This window comes from Ovis aries, chromosome 12 (genome assembly GCF_016772045.2).
Source record: "Ovis aries strain OAR_USU_Benz2616 breed Rambouillet chromosome 12, ARS-UI_Ramb_v3.0, whole genome shotgun sequence".
In the NCBI taxonomy this organism is placed as follows: domain Eukaryota; kingdom Metazoa; phylum Chordata; class Mammalia; order Artiodactyla; family Bovidae; genus Ovis; species Ovis aries.
Window position 1 is genome coordinate 47,125,372 of NC_056065.1, and position 9,185 is coordinate 47,134,556.

General features: G+C 48.5%; 1 long non-coding RNA gene across 1 annotated transcript; it reads left to right on the forward strand.

Moving 5' to 3' along the window:
- Nucleotides 1–1,458: 1,458 nt before the first annotated feature.
- Nucleotides 1,459–6,610, forward strand: LOC121816101 (uncharacterized). Its single transcript, XR_006055570.2, has 3 exons — nt 1,459–1,752; nt 1,847–5,570; nt 5,804–6,610. It is a non-coding gene; the product is annotated as an uncharacterized LOC121816101 (long non-coding RNA).
- Nucleotides 6,611–9,185: the final 2,575 nt, after the last annotated feature.

Consider the following 9,185-nt stretch of genomic DNA (forward strand, 5'->3'; position numbering starts at 1 on the left):
TTGTTGGACAAGTAAGAGCTGATCTGGTGCATCACGTCTGCCTTGGGAACCTCATCTTGACAGAACCTCAGAGAATGTTACTGGGTGCAGGTTGAGGACAGGACCCCACAGAGCAGGTGGTCTCTTAGAGCCAATCACGGCAGAATTCATGGCATTATTGAAAGAAATGAAGGGGCTTCCCGGATGGCTCAGTGGTAAAGAATCCACTTGCCAAAGCAGGAAACATTGGTTTGATCCCTGATCTGGGAAGATTCTACATGCCTTGGAGCAACTAAGCCCTCGGGCCACATCTATTGAGCCTGTACTCTAGAGTCCAGGAGCCTAACAACTGAACCCAAATGCTCCAACTACTGAAGCCCACATTCCTCGAGCCCACACTCTGCAACAGAAGAAGCCTGCATAGCGCAGGAGAGTATGTCCCACTCACTGCAGCTAGAGAAAAGCCTGTGCAGCAAGGAAGACCAGCACAGCCATAAGCAAATAAACAAAAGTACATTTTTAAAGAGGAATGAAATCGGATCATTTGCAGAGATGTGGATGGACCTAGAGACTATCAAACAGAGTGAAGTAAATCAGAAAAAGAAAAACAAATATCGTATATTAATGCATATATATGTGACATCTGAAAAAATTGATATAGATGATCTTATTTGCAAAACAGAAATAGAGACAGAGACACAGACATCGAGAACAAAGTTGTGGGCACCAAGTGGGGAAGCGGGGGTGGAATGAATTGGGAGATTGGGATTGACATGTATACACTGTGCGTGCCCTCAGTTGCTCACGCATGTCCGACACTTTGCAACCCAATGCACTGTAGCCCACCAGGGTCCTCTGTCCTTGGGGATTCTACAGGCAAGAATATTGGAGTGGGTTGCCATGCCCTCCTCTGGGGGATCTTACCAACCCAGCAATCGAACCCAGGTTTCCTGGGTCCTCTCCACTGGCAGGCAGATTCTTTACCACTGCACCACCTGGGAAGCCCACATACATGTACACTACTATGTAGATAACTAGATATTCCCTTTATATCTCAGGGAACTCTACTCAGCGCTCTGTGGTGACCTACAAGGGAGGGAAATCCAAAAAAGAGGGTTATATGTATATGTAGAGCTGATTCACTTTGCTGTGCAGCAGAAACTAATACAGCAGTATAAAGCAACTATATTCCAATAAAAATTAAAAGAGAGAGAAAGAATGACATAAGTTAATAAATGATCCAACATCTATGAATTCTCTCCTTTGTGGGAACTGCTCGGCTAGAGGCACAATAAATATTTGTTAACAAGCGTTTTTGTGTTTCAGATAAGAAAGGTTCTTGATGGAGGGCTGAAACTCAAAAGAACCTGCTGATTCATCCACTTGGGGATCCTGTTTAGAGGAGATATAGAGGGTCTTCCTGCCAGATCAGCATGACTCTGACCAAGGAGACCTGGGACCTCAGGAGGGAGGTGAATGGCCATTTGTCCTGCTTCCCAGCCTGTGTAAGTGGGCACCGGTGTTCCTAGGTGTTCCTGGGGTGAAATCTACAGAGGCAGGAGACCTTTCAGAGCCTCCTTGGTGCCCTTGCCCTGCAGGGTTGTGGAGAATGTAGTCCCAGCCGACCTGTCTCTTCCCAGGACATCTACCAAACCAGCAGCCTTCACAGCTATCCAATCCATCTGCCCGTTGCAGTGAAAAGGACAGAAAGAGGAATGAGTTTTTTTCTTTCCCTTTTCTGAGAACAAAGAAGATAAAGAGAACAGTGAGCAGGTATGGACAGTCCTAATTTTTTTTTTTTAACTTTAACTGCTCCTAACTCTGCATGTCTGTAACTAAGTATGCTTTTCTGCCACTAACTTTGCAGGAGCTACGCTTCACACCTATTTCCTTCTGACTCCATGCTAAATACATCCTGAAGAGCCAGCTCATTGGAGAAGACCCTAATGCTGGGAAAGACTGAGGGTAGGAGGAGAAGGGGACGACAGAAGATGTGATGATTGGATGGCATCATTGACTCAGTGTACATGAGTTTGAGCAAGCTCCGGGAGATAGTGAAGGACAGGGAAACCTGGTGTGCTGCAGTCCATGGGGTCCCAAACATGTGACTGCGTGACTGAACAACAGCAACAATCTGGGGTTTACCCTTACAACATCCTTCGCCTTGTAGTTACATATCAGGGAAAAGGCCACAGAGCGACTGAACTGCCAGACTCAATTACTGGGTTAGTGATGCCAGCCTATGACTGTTTCTGACAAGATCCCACACCTTTATTCCTCATCTCTGACTCCTGACCGTGATGTCTCATCTTATATAAGCCCCTAGACTTCTCCTGGAGCACGGGCACTGTCCTTGAGACACGGGCTTACTGTGTAACCCTCTCTGCCGGCTGAGAATTAAAACGACCATTCTAGTTCCTCCAAACTTTATCTCCGTATTTTTTATCCATCTTCAGTGGGCAGAGAAAGCCAAGATTTTGGCCAGCAACATGCCCAGATTTCCATCTCTTCTGAGTATCTCAAACTGCGCTGGCACCGGATGAAAACTTCTCTGAAAAGCCTCTTTCGTTCCCAGGCATTTCATCTTCTCGTTTTGAATCCTGAGAGATGTTTTCCCCTCCTCTCTGCTTTGTTCTCTCTTTAATGCACCTCTGCTGGAGTCCTGCCCTGGAGCAGGGGTTCCTCTGCAGGTTCCTTGGCATGTGGGGGTCGTCACACTGAACCCCTGTCCTAGAGCTGGGTCCCCAGAAATTATGGACATAATTTCTGCAGAGGGCTGATTTTTGAATGGAGGCAGTAGTTCCAGCAGCCTTGGCCAGCAGCACAGGAGGCCTGACGGAGGGCACTAGACATGCATTGCGTCACTGGTCTGTGTGTCTTCTGGCCTCCAGGGGTCCCCAGTAGTTGTGGGGCAGGAGCGGGCTCGGACGCTTGAAACATCAGGCTTCCTGCATTTCCCTCAGGCTTGCCTGCTCTTGGGGAACTCATCTTTCAGGAGAGCCCAGGGCTGGGCTGAATGACTGGGCTGAGGGCACTGGATGTGCCCTGAGGATGTGCGAGGATGTGCTCTGAGCTGTTTGCAATGCATAGAAATTTCCGGGGCTTGTTTTTGAGCATTGTTCTTTTATTCATAAGCTTGCCTTCGAGGCTTGTAAATGACATTACCCATTTTGCATTAAGCAGGCCTGGTAAAGCTGGTTGGCTTCCACACTGGAGGCTTCGTTTGGAGGGCCAGATTGACTTACGGTCCAATTGCTTTATTAAGCATCTTAAGAATATGCCAGTATCTGGGCTTTTTAATCTAAAATTCATTAAGGGGCTTTGTGCTGGGGGGAGTCAGGGGCCCAGCACCCTGTTTCTGCGTCCAGCTCTGCTCCTTGAGTCCTTACTCTTGTTCTCTCCTTCACCTCCAGGGAGGATGCTCACATCTCTGGGAGAAGGACTGTGTATGCATGTGTGTGTGTTAAGTTGTGTCAGACTCTTTGCGACCCCGTGGACTGTAGCCTGCCAGGCTCCTCTGTTCATTGGATTTTCCAGGCAAGAATACTGTAGTGGGTTGTCTTGCCCTTCTCCAGGGGATCTTCCCAACCCAGGGATCAAACCCAGGTCTCCCACATTGCAGGCAGATTTCTTACCAGCTGAGCTACCAGGGAAGCCCCAGGGCCTGTAAAGAAGGAGATGGTTATGTATCTGCCGGTGCAGCACAGAGTGGGGCATGGTAAGGGCACATCACATGTTTGTTGAATGACTTCATGAGTGACTTAGCATTGACTCTCAGTTTCTGGAACCAGGAACACTGAAAAGAGGCATTAAAACAAAGCCCCTTTTGGGTAGCTTTCAAAGCCCGAATGACATCATTGGTCTTGCGGACACAGACTTTTGGAATCATCTGTGGGGTGTTGATGAGTGCTGTATACATCCACACAGAAAAGAGACAGTGTGGTCAAATAAATTTGTCAAACAATAGGGTGAACAAAATATAATTGCTGTAGGACTTCTCAGGAACTTTAATCAGCTCCTGAGAACTCAGGAGCCGTCTGTAAGAGGCATATAGAAATCAGGATTTCCTAGTCACGTTTGAATAAATGATTTTTTTTCCTTCAAAATGAGAAATTCTGGAAGTGATTGGAGCTATTGAACATGACAGCTGCAAGTTACTTTGTAAATTTAAATTTATTAAAATGCACATAAACTAAAAATTCACTTCCTTGGTCACAATCATCATGTCTTAGATGGTGGATCTTGAGACAGACAGTGTAGAAAGGGACTTTCTAATCATTCCAGAAAGTTCTCTTGGACAGCACTGGTCTAGGGAGATGTTGGTATTGAGAAGATAGCTTAGAGAGACCTTGAGGGGAGTTCCTTGGTCCCGGGAGGCATTGCTCTCTGAGCACCTCTGTGAATGTCTTTCCTGAATAGTGAGGATAAAAAATAGGCAGTATATATCAGGCTTCCCAGGTGGCTCATACAGTAAAGAATCCACCTGCAGGAGACCCAGGTTCGATCTCTGAGTTGGGAAGATTCCCTGAAGAAAAGAATGGCAACCCATTCCAGTATTCTTGCCTGGCGAATCCCATGGACAGAGGAACTTGGCAGTCTACAACCCATGGGATCGCAGAGTCGGATACGATTGAGCCACTAACATTTTCTTTCATTTTACATGTATTAATACAAAGTGTTTACCATGCATCAGAGAGTGTTCTCAGTACATCACATGCTTATTTAATCCTCAGAAGAATTCTCTGCAGTAAGAACTCTTATATTCAACCTCCACAGACAGAGATTCCAAAGCACAGAGAGGTGGAGTGACTGGCCCAATGTCACACAGATAACACATTGATGAGGTCAAGATTAAAACCCAGGCAGTCTGAAACTAGAGGTTGTGTACTTAACCACCAAAGTAAGCTCCACTGATCACCCTGGAGGCACTTAGCTGTGGCTCCCCCATCTACACCCCTGAGACCTCAGTCTTCATTCCAGGTAACCTGCAGAGGTTTCTGAAAACAGTTGTTGTTGTTCAGTTGCTCAGTTATATCCAACTCTTTGAAACCCCATGAACTGCAGCATGCCAGGCTCCTCTGTCTTTCACTATCTCCTGGAGCTTGCTCAAACTCATGTCCATTGAGTCAATGATTCCATCCAACCATCTCATCCCCTGTCAACAGTGTCCAGCTTCAGTGTCCAGATGAACACAGTCCACTCTTGGTGATCTTGAGAATAATGTGTCCCAGCTCTGAGGATGTTTTCCAAAGAGTAGTCAACGAGGGCACTCCTGGCCCCAACCGCATGGTATAGGTTGTTGTGCATGGTGGTGCAAGGGTGAGTGCATCTTGAGAACAGAGTATATATTTCATGTGGCGTTGGAAGGATTGCACACGTGGGCATGAGTGGGCATCCCCCTGCACACTTATTTGTGGGCTGCTGGGGGGAACTTGCTTCTGTAGTCATAGAGGCGAAACCCTTCCAGGACCCAAAAAGGATTTTAAAAATAGCTCAAAGGGTTGAAAGCAAGACAGGAGAGGCAGTTTCACTGAATTTGATGCCTTCAGCCACCCAGATGCTGGGAACATCATTTGGTCCTGTTGAACCAGGTGAGTGCACTCTGGGTCACATGTGCAGATTCATACACAGAAATGGGAGTCTTTGGTGGGGGCCTGTTGAGCTGAGCTGTCTCCACGCTTGCTGTCTTGCCGGGCACAGAGGGTGAGGGGCCTGGGAGGGCTCGGGTCAGCCTGACACCATGTGCATGTGCATGAGGGTTTGTGTGTGAGCTGAGGCAACAAGGGGCTCATCCTCTGAGACTCCCTCCTTTTTCCTCTTCCAGGTCTACAGAAGAGGGCAGAACCACCTGGAAGAGGAGGCAGGTGCTTCCTGGGGAAACTGTCCTCACACCAGCAGACTTACCCTGAGGGAACTCGATGGGCACGAGAGCTGTGTGTCCATGGAACCCCCCAGTCAATGTGGTCCATGCTTGGTTTCATTCTGTACTGTCTCAGTCTTGAATTCTTACTGTTTTGTTAACTTTGAACTTGGGTTTTCTGAGCAAAGTCCTACGGCAATGACATGTGTGTGAGCTACTATGGTAAAGACGTGTATGTGAGTGGAACAGACACAAGGGGGGTGTGTCCACTGTTCTTCAAAATCCCACTGGCACTTGGCATTCGTGGTTCCCCACAAGCACAGAACTCTGGGAGACCCATGGTGAGACCAGCACGACTTGGCTTGGTCCACGGGAAGCGAATCAGGTCCACGGCAAAGGGCGGCACTGACCATCCCGAGCGGCCAGCAGTCCCATTTGAACCAGAACTTGCTCTGAAAGCAGAAAGAAGGCTCTGGCCTCCTAAGAAGCATGAATGACCAAGGAGCCCTGTGTCCTTTCTTATTCCTTTCACTGCCCTGTGTCAGCAACCAACCACTTCTGTGGGAAAAAAATGATGCAGAAGTAAAGGGGATCAAGGATGACGCACCCCCCTTCCCTTTGAAACCTTCCTTAATCCATGTGCCAAAGGCACAGAGCGCTGGGAAAGTGTGCCTGATCTGAGAGTGAATTAAAGGCAGTTGTGTTGGTTTTGTGCAGACTTTCTGCTGCTCTGGGAAGAATGAAATACATCTTCATATACGAGCTACAAAATATGAATAGTACAATTTCAGTTATTCTGCATAGGAGTTAAATGCTCTTATGTTTGCATTTAAAATTGGCATTGCACAATATAAAGATGAACGGTAAAAATCCATGCTAATAATTTGAAATTTAAATTTTTCTTGACTTAAAATGGTACTGTACAGCAAATATAAATCACCATGATAAGTCAAAACAGAGACAGTGGAAGAAAGGAAAGTGGTTTATAGTTTCTTACCTTTAGCACTTTTTTTTTTGCTGCCTTTTGAACAAGGAGTTCCACATTTTCATTTTGCACCAGGCCTTGAAAATTACATGACTGGCTGTGGGTAGACCTTCCTATCCAAAGTTTTCTAGCTGGGGTTTCAGGTGAGTGGTCCCCACCAGGGTCTTGGAGATCCCCTTACTCTGACCTTTGTGGATGTGTTTCTTTGCTGTCTGAGGACAGACTGTGGAGGGTCCCTCCTTCCTGCCAGAGCCCTTCTGTCTTCTGTGACAGTCTGACAGGCCTCCCTGGGCTCCTGCTTCTGGGCTGTTGACCTCACAAGCACACAGGTTTTCTGTGTGCAGAGTCAATAAGGATATGCTGAGCCCTTGCTCAGCCTTTGGCCAAGCTCCATGTGCCACATGGAACCTTCTGAGACACTGACAACAAAGGTCCCTCTAAGGATTTCTGTTTCTGTGGACCCACCCTCCTCTGATAGGGTCTGCCCAAGAGCCACTAGGATAATTTTCAGTGCATATGTGTACGTATGCATACAAGAGGGGTGAATGGATGGATAGATGTACAGATGGTTGGATGTACAGATGGGTGGATGGATGGATGGATGGAGGTACAGATGAATGGATGGATGTAGAGATGGATGGATGGATAGATGTACAGATGGATGGATGTACAGATGGGTGGATGGATGGATGGATGGATGGATGGTGAATGGATGGATGATGGATGGGTGGATGGTGGCTGGTGGTTGGCTGGCTGGATGTACAGATGGGTGGAGGGATGGATGGATGATGGATGGATAGATGGATGGAAGGATGGTGGATGAAAGGATGGATATAGAGATGAATGGATGAATAGGATAAGGCACTGAATGAAATGCAGACCCAGCCCAGAGGCATTTCTCTGTGGGCAGGAAGGCATTCAGGCAGGTGTGACCTAAGTCCCCCAGTGGACCCCATGTGTTGGCCTTCCCCTCACCATCATGGTCCCTGGAAGCTTTGCTCCTCACTCAGTGAGCTCAGTGCTGGACCCTGGAATAGAGATCTGGGGACTGTGCCTGGACCCAGGAGGCAGAGGTAACCGTCTGCTGCTGCAGCAACCTGGACATCCCAAATGGGGGCCTGGAGCTTCCTGGGAAAACAGAATAGCCACCCTGAGGACTCAGCCTCCTTCTCTCTCAGCTTCATGGGAGGTGTTTCCAGAATCAAATTAGACCCGGGCAGTGCAAGCATGATATACCTATGTGTTACTGAACTGATGGTGCCTGGTGGTCCTCTCCTGGGGGAACATTTAGTCCGTGGGGAGGGTTGGAAGTGGAGGGTGGGGGCTACAGTGTAAAGAGGGGGCCCATAGCCTTGACCCCAATCCAGGGGAGCTGCTTGCTGCCATCCCCTTGCAAGGCCCAAGTCAAAGTTCCAGCCAACCTGCTCCGCCCTTTCCCAAGCCGCCTCCCTCCTTCCCTCCCCAGCCCTGGACCAGCTATTAATGTCCTGGTGACTCTGGGTGGGCCCCTAGAGAGGCTGGGTGGTTGCCTGGCAACCCATCAAGGTCTGATGGATGGCCTGGGTGTCCAATGGCTGCTTCCCTGGGCCGCAGGCGTGGGCCGGGCCTCTCTGCTTGCTCTGTAGTTTCACCATTGGGCTTGGGCAACGGAGCTCATATTTTCCTAGAAATCCAACGTTGGATACCAGCCTGGATTTATTTAATAGTTTTCAAAAGTGCCTAATGTGTTGGCAATCAAGGCCCTGTGCAGACTTCCAAGTGATACGGTGACCCTGGTATTTTATTCCTCGCTAACCTTCAATTTTGGTCCCTGACCTTTCTCCGTGAAATATTTCAATATAAATAATGCAGTTTTGCAAACACATTGCCCTGATTACTTTGTAGGGCCCTGATTCTCCATGTGTGAAAGTCTCTGAAGTAAGTAGTAATTTGTCCTCCTTTCTGGTAATTGCTGTTTTAGAAATAGCTTCTTCAGACGTCTGCCACAAATTGGCATCTCCCCGACTCTCTGCTCGCTCACCAGAAGCAGCTGCTGGGTGCGCATTTCCTGCAGGCAGGGTGTGGATCTCAGCAACAGAGGCCCCCTGGCTGAGGAGGCAGGTGGAGGGCTGGCTTCTGGCTGCCCTTGGTCCACAGACCTCCATGTAACCACTGCTCAGGCTCCCAGGAGAGAGGAGAAGGTGGTGCTGTTCCCTTCACCCGCTGCTCTGGACTGTGAGACCTGTGCGGGGGGCGGGGGGCGGTCAGCAGGGGTGAGCTGGGCCCTGACCACATGCTGGGTGACAGGCATGGGCAGGCAGAGGGGCACAGCTCTGGTCTTGTCCTGGGAGATGCTCACAAACTGATGTGAGACTGGAACTT